Genomic DNA, 12624 nt, shown 5'->3' with positions numbered 1-12624 from the left:
GTGCAGTGGATGCTGGGATACTTTCAACCTTCTCTTCCTGAGATACAGTAAAATTCTCCCATTAAAAGGCACGCAGCAGGGCTCTTGGACCCACAGGGGTGGTGAGTCAGCTTACTATACGGAGCCAAGGAGTGGAGTAGAAGAGTTGATGAATTCTGATAGCCTTTTGGAAAGGAAGGGGACGGCACTTTTCAAAAGTCTGTTATGATGTCTGAGCTGCACTGAACCAGACATTTTGTTGGGCAGGCAATGCATTATGGCAATGGAGGGGGCAACTCAAAATGACCTAAGAATTTCTTAGACAATTTGGGTTGTGTGTGTTAGGAGGTGTCTATGCTTGGTTGAGAGCAGCATTACACCCATGTATGAAAGGTGAAGAGAAACTTCACAGGAGAATTCTTACTACTTGACCTCACACTCCATACACAGACATCTACCTATATCCCTCTACATACCCATTATTATGGGCCTAGCTTCAGGAAGCAACTGAGTGCTATGCAATCATAGGGGGAGAACAAGGTTAGGGAGCAGAGAAAGAATGGAGTGAGGATCTAAAAACAGGGGAGGCAGGGCAATTCTCAGCAAGCAGTCTACCAGTAATCCCCTCCAATTGGAGGATGCTTCTCTGCTGATCAGGGGTGGTGAGCGGTGGAGCCATCTCGGAAAGAAAAAGCCAGTGCACATTTCAATGCAACGTTACTGCTGTCTCTCTTATCCTCATCACGTGTGTTTTAAGAACCAGTAAGATCCATTGCTCTGGGCCATACATCCCAATGATAATGAGTGGGGGTCTGCAAAATTTGAATTCGACCAGCATAATTGTGTGAAACTCACAAGGTTTCACAATGCAACATTGCAAATTTATGATTTGGGCAAAACTATGTGGAAATAAACAGCAAAACACTAAGTTGCAGGATTTCTTATTGTCAACTAAGTGAAACAGAAAAGGGAACGCCAGATTTCCCTTAAAACGTTCAAACATCAAAAGTATATATTTGTTTCCTCAGCTAAAGAAGCGGAACACCATAGTAAAGAGACCACATATCATTTCTGGCAAAACTTTGAAGCAAATGTATCTCCAGATGTGTTTCTCGAAAGTTTACGGAAAGCTTAAGTAAAAGCTGAGTTTACTGCTAAAAAAACTGCAAATCATCTTTTGCAGGAGATATTTTCTGCAAACCAAAGGAAAATATTTGGTCTAGTTTGCTGAAGATATTTCCAGCAACAATTTATGGGATTTCAAACCTGCTAACAACTATCTTTCTGAACTTTATTGATTGCAAATGTACAGCCTTTTTAAAATGGCTGACTTTTCTGAACAAATTCATGGAATTGGTGAAAGGGCACTGTGGCCCATTTTTGCCCTTTCAAAAATTAGTGCCTTCTTCTCTCTTGCCCAGCAGATCTTTAAAGGAGGCCCAAATAATCAAGCAGTGGAGACTTGCCTCCATGTCATGGGACCATTGACAAACTTTAATTGTATACATACAACCAGCCCTATGGCCACCTTTGCTCCATAAAAATAGGCAAATACTTAAAAATAGGGATTACAAATATTCACAACAAAAACATCGTAAACGGATATGTAGACCTTGTGCTCCTGCTTTCACCCACACAGCCCCATGGATTTGTTTGGAACAGTAGTGTATTTTGTACCACAGGAAGAAACTACAATTATTAGTGACTGATCAGAAGAAGTAAACATGTATCTTTTAATGTGTATGACTTACGAAGTGCAAAGGAATCATTATTACAAAAACATTTCCGTTTCCCTGTTAAAACATATTTGTACTCGCTTATAAAATAGTCCCATTGGGAATTGGACGTACATTTGTACTCCATAGACAATCATTTTACTCCCAACTTTAAAAAAATAGGCAGTAAAATACTCCCTCTTCAAAATCTTATCTGGAGCACTGTATACTGCCTATTGTCCCACGACTCACTTAGCCCTGCGCAAAGCTACTGGTACTTATCAACAGGCTGTCACAGCACCAAAGTGTCCTCACTTTGCTTCTCATGTGGAAACTGCAGTGAATTCTCCTAAAGAGCTATTTCAGCTTGTTCTCTCGTTATCCTCCCCTGCTGCCACTAAGGCTGGGATTCCATCACAAATGCTCTGCGATTTACTCTCTAATTATTTTCATGATAAAATCACGCTTATTAGACAGGAAATCGCTGCTACGTGCACTACCCTGCCCTCCACTTTGGATTCTCTGGCTGTGAGCCCTCCTGTCTTTGGCTGGTCTATTATTCTGTTTTTTTCAGAATCTGAGATTACGTTAGCCGCCCTCAGCATGAAGTCAGCTTCTCCTGCAGATCCCATTCCTCTTAGCATTCTTAAGGCTGTTATTCCTTGTATTGCACCTCCCCTCACATCGGCAATCAACATATCACAGGTGAATGGTCACATACCGGCCATACTTAAACATGCTCTCATTATTCCTCTCTTAAAAACATCTAATCCGTACTCTTCCACTCTCTCTCTAATTTCCGCCCTATTTCTCTTCTTTCGTTTCCTATGAAACTGCTTGAAGCCCTGGTAACTCCTCTCCTTTGCTCCTTTCTGGAGGACTCAGGGGAACATGACCCCTTTCAGTCTGGGTTCTGAATCGGCCCTGGTGTCGGTGGCGGATGATTTGACCCAGATTGTGCATTAGGGCGGCATCAGACCCCTGATCCTGCTGGAAATCTCGGTTGCATTTGACACTTTGGCCCATGGTATCCTCAGGGATAGGGTATCCTCTGCAGGTATTTCTGGCCGGGTCCTTTACTGGTTTGGGTCCTTTACTGGTTTGGGTCCTTTCTTTCTAAACGCTCCCAGTCTCTTTCACTTCCTCCTTTCATGTTGGCAGCTATGCCTCTCAATCAGGGTTTGGCTCTTTCTCCTCTCCTCTTTAATCTGTATATTCTTCCTCTTATCAAACTTATACACTCTTGTTTGGTTTTTGTTGTTTTTCTTACGCTGATGACATGCAAATCCTGGTGTGGCTTGACCTTTCCGTGCTGGCTTCTGCAGAGCGTTGTCACTCCTGCCTCTCAGCGGTCCATTCCTGGATGGGTAATAACGGGCTGCACCTAAATGGAGAAAGAATTGAGGTGCTTGTTGTCGGTTCAACACCTGAGTCCTTGGGGTGGTAGTCAGATTTCTGGCCCTCGGACCTTGGCTCTCTTTTCCTGCCTTCTCTTGCGGATACAAATCTAGGCGTGATGTTCTTGGCCTCACTATCTATGCAGGAGCAGATCAGTGCCGTTTCCCTATCCGTTCACTTTAAGCTACGGACTCTTCGCAAAGGTCTTGCCCTATCTCCCTTCTTCTCTTTGTCCTGTGGTAGTTTCTTCTCTCACTTCGGGTTTACTTTATTACTGTAATGCTTTGTTTCTGGCACAGCCGGCTTTTCTTCTCCAAAGGTTGCAAGTGTTCCAGAACTAGGTTGCCAGATTAGCCGTTGGTGCTGCCCACTGGTCTTCAGCCTCTGGGATACTTAACTCTTTGCACTGACTTCCGGTGGTTAAATGAGTTAAGTTCATGGCTTTGTAAGTAGTCCACCAAGCTTTTTTATGGGACAGGCCCTGAGTATCTGCAGGCCAAATCAAACATTATGGTCCGCCTCATCTATTACGTTCCTCCAACTCCCGAATCATTGTGGTTCCTCGGTTAAAATATTCCTAAGTGGATGGTTGTTCGTTTTCCGTAGCGGCAGCCCTGCTTTGGAATTCCATCCCATTGTTTCTTTGAGAGACTACTGATCATCTCTCCTCAGAAGGGCTCTGAAGACCTTTCTGTTCTCTGCCTGAGCTCACTTCTGCTGCTTGGATCTGCCATGTGCTTAGTCCTCAGCCTTAGCGCCATGAAGCCCCTGTTGCTAAGGTGTGCTTTATGAATCTGGATAGCATAACATAACATACAACCACCTTGAAGCATGGATTTTACCAAGTTCCTATGACATACAGTCAGGAGACATTCACAGGTAGTTTTAGTGTTGTAGCTACACACTCACCATAATAACAACCCAGCATATCATAAAATGGTTACAACCTCACATTGTACAGCGAATCATAGCAAAGACTAACCACATTACATAATTGCATGGAAATAAACATAGCAACTTTTAGCATATTATAGTACAGTCACATATTAGCTCCTCAAGCTGGTATTGCAGAGGATAGGTAGACTGTGCAATACCAGCTTGAGGAGTGTTGTGATGTACTTGTCAGTGTATGTATGTTCAGAACGAGCTGAGAGAATGTTGGTATGCTGCACGGAATGTTTGGGTGTGAATGTCGTCTCAAGGTTCCAGCTTGAGTCAGTTGGGAGAAGTTAGCTGGGTGATGGTACCCAGTGGTTCGTTCTGCAACATCTTGAAGAGACTTATAATAAAGTTTATATGAAAGAACATACCTGAGTGTCCAAGTAAGCTGCTTTCCCACAATGGCGATGAGGATTTCTTCAAAGAAGTACAAAAGAACCTGCATTCAAAGAGAGAAGAAGAAAAGTGTAACAGTTTGCTGAGGGGGAGCTGAAAAGAAGGAGAGAAACCACTGCACCCATGAGAACTAAGTCCATCCCATCACCCAGGGAAGAATAAGAAAGGAAGCATAACCCCCAGCGCATAACTCGGGGGAACAAAAGGGGAAAGCAGAAACCCCATCGCAGTACCCAATGGGGAGAGAAATGAAGCAGAAGCCTCAGCACAATACCCAGGGGGAAAAGAAGTTAAGCAAAGCCTCAGCGCAGTACCCAAGGGGGGAGAGAAATGAAGCAGAGCTCCAGTGCACTACCCAGGACAAGAGAAGGAGGACTATGATTGCCCAGTTGTATGAGAAGTAAGGGCCCCAAATATGTCAAGAACTGTAAGGAGAAACAGTCCTACCTTGGGAATGAAGTGCCGGGAAGTCTCAGCCAGATGGGTGAGCTGAGACAGAAAGTAAGCAGAAGCTTTGTCACATAACTCCAGGAGAAGGAGACAGGCTTACGAGGGACAGCCGCGGGGCAAGTAAGAGTAGGCTCTAGCATTAAGCACAAGTTGGAGAGTGTCTAAAGACTGTGTGGTGCCGTGTCTTACGAGGTAAGAGGAGCAGGTGTAGCTTCAGCCGAGCTCTGCAGGCAAAGTGGGCTCCCGGGCGAGTTATCATGTCCAGATGACAGTGCAGAGGTGTTGCTGCACTCACTGTGGAGCTGTGGGGACATCGGGGGAGATCTTGTCCGTGAAGGAGCTCAGCCGAGTTCAGGCTCACCGGAGCAAATGGTGACGTAACCCATTGGTGAAGTGGTATGGCGGAGGTTGGAACGCTGCCACGGCATACCTTGTAATTGTTTAGCTCCAGCGGTTTGAAGTAAAGAAACTTCACATCTGAGGTGCTGCATGTAATATGACATAGGTCCCATGAAAACGGTGTAAGGAATGGGAAGGGACAGCGGACTGCAATGGACAATGCCGGCGGTTGGAAATGAAGGAATTAGTGAAGTACGAACGCTTAAATTCTGTGTGGTTGCCCGCAGTAAACGCTTGTGCCAAAAATTTCAGGACGCGTAGCAGAGGTGACATGGATTTTGCCATGATGTTAGGAGAAGCAAGAGGAGGAGCATAGTTATGCTCGACGAGCTGCGTCATGAACCGTTCTTGGGTGTTTCAAACCCAGCGCTGGAAGAAGTATCTGGTCCTGCGGGTCTACGAAGCATATGTATCAGGCAACGGCGACGAGTTGTTGAGAGTTTCATTTCTTTTTCCTCAGTGAGCAGAATTGGGAAGAACCTGTGGGTTTGGCAGTGCATAAGCCTAGGAGGGACACTGTGCAGGATCCGTTTGAAGTGTAGCCCGTGTCTGCCAAGAGTGAAGTGATGCGTGGTGAACAGGGAAGCACTACGCAGATATAATCTGATGCCACAGTTTGGGAGGATGTTATTGCTGACACATTAACAGTATCCTTCGCTGGTTTTCCAAATGTACTGTCAGTATATTTTAAGTTGAGTATATACCATGCATATGACTTTTATTACAGAAGAGAAGTTTGAAGGTTGCATCTATTTGGATGTGATTTGTATGGTATACTGGATGCCTGCGCAGTGTAAGCAAAGTGATGTTAATAGGTTTACCTACGTGTATTAAAAATTAACGTTTTGAGGAATTGCAGGTCAGTAGTGAAATGCATTGTGGACTATGCATTTTGGACTTTAAGTCTTTAGTGTAAGGCAAGGGAGGTGATGAAGTGTGCCTGGAGTCGCAATAATGGAGAGCCTGTGTAAGTGGGCTAGATATAACCAGTTGAGGAGTTGCAGGCTTAGAGGTGCAAAGCACCTATGCACTTGAGAAGTTAACAGATGTCAATAGTGAAGTAACTGTTAATTAGAGTTAAGGTTTTATAAAAATAGGAGCATGTTAGTGCTGGAAGTTAATAAGATGCCTCAAGTGAAGTTGGCATGGATGAATGCATGGGAATGAAGTCCCTCAGTGTTGGTGGGTAGCGCCTTCCGTGTGTGTGATGTGAGGGTATGGGGCCCACAGAGTGGAGGGTAGCGCCTTCCATGTGTGAGTGTGGGTGCACGTGTCCCTCAATGTTGGAGGGTAGCGCCTTCCGTGTAAGTGAGGGTATGGTGCCCACTGAGTGGATGGTAGAGCCTTCCATGTGCGATTGTGGGTGCATGTGTCGCTCAGTGTTGGAGGGTAGTCCCTTCCGAGTGGGTGAAGTGAGGGTATGGTGTCCACAGAGTGGAAGGTTGCGCCTTCCATTTTGTTGCAGGTTAGCACCTTGCAGTGAGTGAAGTTAGGGTATGTGTCCCAGGGGATATGTGGGTGCGATGTTCCTCTTGAGTTGGATATCATGTGCCATAGGGACTGCGGGGCCTCGCCTTCCTCCTTAGAAGTGAAGTATGTGTTCCGTACCAAGATAGGGATGTATGTACATCCCGAGATGTTTGAAGAGTGCTGCACGAAAGTCAGCAAATGTAGAGAGGTGGGGGAGGTCCTCCATGTACAAATGTGAAGTAAGTTGGTGGGATGCTCTCCAGAAGCTGAGGAGTTGCATCCTTCTTTAAAAAGATGCATAAAGTGTGTTGCCTCAGGTTTCCCTGCATGTTTTTGTGAGTGTGCGTAGAGAGGGAGATGTGTTGTGATGTGCTTTACTTGTATGTAGTGCTTTTGGAAGAAAGGGGGATGGGTTGTGGTGTACTTGTCAGTGTATGTATGTTCAGGATGAGCTGAGAGAATGGTTATGTGCTGCAGCTGAATGCTTGGCTGTGAGTGCCATGTCAAGGTTCCAGCTTGAGTCAGTTGGGAGAAGTTAGCTGGGTGATGGGACTCAGTGGTTCGCTCTGTAACATACTCGAAAAGACCTATAATAAAGCTTATATGAAAGAACCTACCTGAGTGTCCAGGGAGGCAGCTTTCCAACAAACGAACATTCTCTCAGCTCACCCTGAACATACATACACTGACAAGTACAGCACAATACTCCTCAAGCTATTTTTGAACAGGATAGGTAGCCTGTCTCTCTCAGAGAAAGTTAAGGAATTTTATGATGAGAATAATTTAAAGTACTTTCCCACCAGACAGACATCACCTGCACATTCTGATGAAAGTTCATGTCATTCCTCGTTTAAAATAATGGATGGTTGCAGGAAGCAGTATTTCCTGCAAGTCTGCATTTCTACCTTTATAGCCTATGCCATTAACCAGTTTTTACAACTTTAACATTTCAGGCCTTTTAGAACGCTGCATGTGTGATAAGACATCCCTTCTATATCACTCCCCACTTGTACACTGAGCTATTCATAATGCTGGTCTCACTCTACCGGAAATCAACTCAGAGACAGTGGGCCTCATTACGAGACCGGCGGTAACCGAGCCGGAAAAAACGGCACGTTACCACCAGACTCGTATTACCATTCCGCCTCTGTGATTACCGGAATTACCGGGGCATTAGGACCCCAGTGACCCGGGTATTCCGGCGGCGGAATTCTGTAAGTCCCCATTCCCATGGAAAAACCGGTTCCGTCTTTGACAGAGCCGGTGTTTCAATGTCCGCCTGCAGGCGGGTCGTGTTAAACCCGCCAGGTCAGCGGTTTACCACCACCGTTCTTTCCGGACCGGCAGAGTCGTAATGAGGCCCATTGTCCTGCTGCTCCGTGCCTCTGCGTCATCTCAGCACGTGCACCTGCGGCCTCTGCTCTGTGTCTCCACATATACACATAGCATGCAGCAATATAAACAAACTGCAGAGGTCCACCAGGAAATCTCCCAATTTCCCTCTAGGCCAGTCTGCCACTGATCACATGTGTCTGCAGATAAGGGCAGGGTGCTATGCAGCCATAGCATTCACTGCACCTACAGCTCCTCCGGCTTCAAAATTGAGTTATACATTTTCCTGCTCTCTCCTGTTCCATCCACCTGTCTTTTTACATCCATTTACCAACTTTGCCAGGGGGCTCTTCACCTAATTGACTGTTTTCTAATGTTGTTTCTGGGACTCCTCCATCCAGACTCACATTATGACCTCTCTGTCAGGAAGTGGTGTTCAGGTTAAACATGCTGGCCTTTTTCATGGGCTGATCGGATTAAGAATGGGGTTAATCACATCACCCCAGCTACCAGGTAGCTGATACCGCATTTTATAAGCCAGACACCCATCTGCGGCCAAAAATGTGTAGAAACGTGATACAACGTAAGTGGGGTCCTTCCACCACACAGCACACAGGAAGCAGATAAGTTATTAGTAGTTTGTTCAGCCCAATAGTACAAGTAAGTTCAATAGTATAATCGCAGTATGGACAATGGCCCATCCATCCAGTTCACTCTCCAACGCCAACTGCCACTCCATAACCTCTACACTCAAGACTCCACACACCACACCAACATTCCACCCCTGAAGATTCCACAGCGCCAGCACACTATGACACACTATGACACTTCACCTCCCCGTTAGTTACTCAACCACGAGAGCAGAACACTGGACAGAAACAGTGAACCAAAAGCAACACACCATTGAAAAGCACCACCACAAAAAAACATGGATCCAGGAAAACTTCCCAAAACAACGTGAGCACGCCAATTAACCTGATACACCTCCTGCATGCACCTCAACAATACCATGCCCCCCCTACCAAACCGCAACCGCAACCAACAGTTGAACAATACCAACAGTAACCAACAGCAACTGACCGAATGAACAACCGCACACATAGCATGCAACTTGCATACCCTAACAGTCACACAGACCCTACACTACCATTCACAAGGGGATACATCCACACACCACCATGTACGCAATACAAACCCCAACTGTACCACCCAAAAGTGGAACAATATCAACACTACCTCATATCCCTCAACTATTCACCATGCATGACCCAACGCCAACCACAACTGTACCCTCGCTGTACCCGACAGCCACCAACCTGCTGTAACCAACAGCAACCAGCCAACCGTAAATGACAGTCACCACTCTGGCTGTAACCAACAGCCCTTAACCTGCTGTGACCAACAACAACCGACTGGCTGTACCCAACAGCCCCCCTAACCTGCTGCAACCAACAGCAACCGACCAACTGTAACCAAACAGTTGAACAATCCCATCATTGCCACAGCACCCGGCTGTACCCACAGCCCCACTGAACCTGCTGCACAGCCACAACAGACCACCAACCCGCACCAGAGCCACCTTATGCACCTTACATGACCAAATACCAATTACAACACAACTGTACCCATGACACACAATTGACCAATACCCCAAGACTAACACGTGCCTCACATGCCCCCATACCAAACCACAACTGTAGCCAAACAGTTAAACCATACCAACACTACCACGCATCTCCATGCGCCTGGCTGCAACCAAACAGCCACCCACAGAACCAACAAAACAACCACACACAACATACACTCACTCGAACCACCACTTCCATGCACCTGGCTGTAACCAACATCCGCCACAGAGCCAACTACACACGCAACCTACACTCACTAGAATCCAGCTCACACACCTCATGTATGCACAATACCAACACAATCGTGAGCTTAAATGACCAAACCCAAAGAATACCACGCACCTCACCTGGCCCAATACCAAACCACAACTGTACCATGCACCCACATGCACTGCACATACCCTGCACCTCCACGCACTGCATGCACCTGGCGGTACCCACGGCCCCAACCTGCCGTAACCACAACAACCGACCAACTGTAACGGACAGGCATAACATGGCTGTACCCAACAGCCCCTAACCTGCTGTAACCAACAGCAACCAAATGGCTGTACTCAAAATCCCCTAACCTGCTCTGACCAACAGCAACCAACTGGCTGTACACAACAGCCCCCCTAACCTGTTGCAACTAGCAGCATCTGACCGACCACAACCGGCAGTCATAACCTGGCTGTAACTGACAGCCCCTAACCTGCGGTAACCAACAGCAACTGAGTGGATGTACCCAACAGCCCCCCCTAACCTGCTGCAACTAACAGCATCCGACCAACTGTAACCGACAGTTATAACCTAACATGCTGCACTAACTGCATCCGACCGACTGCAACTGGCAGACAAAACACGGATGTACCCAACAGCACCCAACCAACAGCAAACGACTGTCTGTACCCAACAGCCCCCCTAACCTGCTGCAACTAACAACATCTGACTGACTGTAACCGACAGTCATAACCTGGCTGTACCCAACAGCCCCTAACCTGCTGTAACCAACAGCAACCGACTGGCTGTACCCCACAGCCCCTAACCTGCTCTGGCCAACAGCAACCAACTGGCTGTACACAACAGCCCCTAACCTGCTCTGACCAACAGCAACCAACTGGCTGTAGACAGCAGCCCCCCTAACCTGCTGCAACTAACAGCATCCGACCAACTGTAACCGACAGTCATAACCTGGCTGTAACCGACACCCCTAAACTGCTCTAACCAACAGCAACCGACTGGCTGTACCCAACAGCCCCCCTAACCTGCCACAACTAACAGCATCTGACCGACTGTAACCACCAGTCATAACCATGGCCGTAATCAACAGCCCCTCTAACCTGCTGTAACCCACAGCACCTGACCGGCTGTAACCAACAGTCCCACTGAATCAACAACACAACCCACATACGACATACACACAAACCTGAACCACCGGCTGCACAGCATGCATGCACCTCAACAATAATAACATGCACCTCGCTGCATCACCATCCCCAGGGGAAACATTCACAAACCACACTAACAACAAACATATATACAATGCAGGAAAACATGTACAAATGTAGGAATAACCAAAGGATGTTGTCATATTCCAACCTCCCCACCTGCATAACCAAACTTGACACCTGTAAAGAAACACTGTTAACATGAACAGAGAATATATACACTCCCCGCACCCACATGTCCAAATAGCACCCAGACCCAAGGATATGCATGGTATGCCTTGAACCAACTCGAATGTTCCACTAGTGACCTAACATCCTCAAGTCCAGATGCCCCAAAAGGAAATTGCATGTTAAAGCCCACACAAGCCATGTTTAACATCAATGACCAAAAACAACATTACGGGCACTAAAAGGGGTACCCGGGCCACCACACGTACACTCACACTCAAACTTCCGGCCCAAAACAACCACCCCTATGTATCCACCCTCACAGAAGAACTACCCAGAGGCCACAACATTTAACAACACAACAACAAAATCACCAGCCTCTCCCACACCTATCTCTGTCAATCCTCAGACAAGGTGAAGGCCTTTAACTGCACATAGAAATCCCAAAGATCCGGGTGCACTGCTCTCAGGTTTTCAACCAAACCTCTGCACCTCTCACAAAACTCCTCTCTACCCGCCTCCCACACAGAGCAGATGGAACACAAAATTTCCTCAGTGACATAACGCCTTCTTTTTCCAAGCTCTGGACCACCATCCACACCTTTACCGTCCCCCAAATCCACACGCTTACTCCTTGCACCAGCTGAGCCCCTAACCTCTTTATCCACGACCTGAGACATTACTGCGACTGCTGCAGACTCTGCTGTGGCTGCGGCTACCGCCCCCACGGATGCTGCTCCAAACACACCTGAGGCCGCTCCTAGTAGTTCTGCAGTCGCTGCACCTGCCTCCAGCTCCCCGATCCGGCAAGAACCAAGAGGAAAAGATTCATTTCGTTCCCCTTTGACTGTCCCCACTGCCATCGTCACTCCACCATCCTCACATGTGTGTTCCACAATGTCCTCGGAACACACACTGCACACCCAGCCGGCGTTGCGCTCCAATCGGTCACGCGGGGACTCCGCCAACATCAACAGCACTGCTGCCTGCCTCTGACAGCAACAACCTCTGTCCCCGGAACTTGAGCAAACGCATCACTGAGTCCTGCCCCCCTCGTGTGAAGATATGCTCCTCTCTGCACCGCCAGGCACAGAAACACTCAAGGAATGCTGCTGCTCCACCGGTGTAAATAACTGGGAATCCAGCTTGTCACAGCCCACTCGGCCCAGGACTCCACCGAGGCTACCTTTGCCTCCCTGCAGTCACCAGTCATGTCATGGCACCATTCAGCCCTGAACCCCTTTGAGGCTACCTCCATCTCCCTGCAGGCTCCGAGGCTACCTCTGCCTCCCTGCGTGCTCCGGCACCACTCGCCCTGCAGGA

General features: G+C 47.5%; 1 long non-coding RNA gene across 1 annotated transcript in view; it reads right to left on the bottom strand.

Annotated features, from left to right (window-relative positions):
* LOC138566034 (uncharacterized) overlaps positions 1 to 4472 on the bottom strand; it is a 37741-nt gene extending 33269 nt beyond the window's left edge. Inside the window, exon 1 of the long non-coding RNA XR_011301798.1 lies at positions 4403 to 4472. This is a non-coding gene — a long non-coding RNA (uncharacterized lncRNA). The remainder of the gene's footprint in view (positions 1 to 4402) is intronic.
* Between the last annotated feature and the right edge of the window lie 8152 nt (positions 4473 to 12624).

Source organism: Ambystoma mexicanum, chromosome 2p, assembly GCF_040938575.1.
Source record: "Ambystoma mexicanum isolate Mex_15411 chromosome 2p, UKY_AmexF1_1, whole genome shotgun sequence".
Classification (NCBI taxonomy): Eukaryota; Metazoa; Chordata; class Amphibia; order Caudata; family Ambystomatidae; genus Ambystoma; species Ambystoma mexicanum.
The sequence above is the reverse complement of the archived record's forward strand: the minus strand, read 5'-3'. Positions and strand labels throughout refer to the sequence as shown.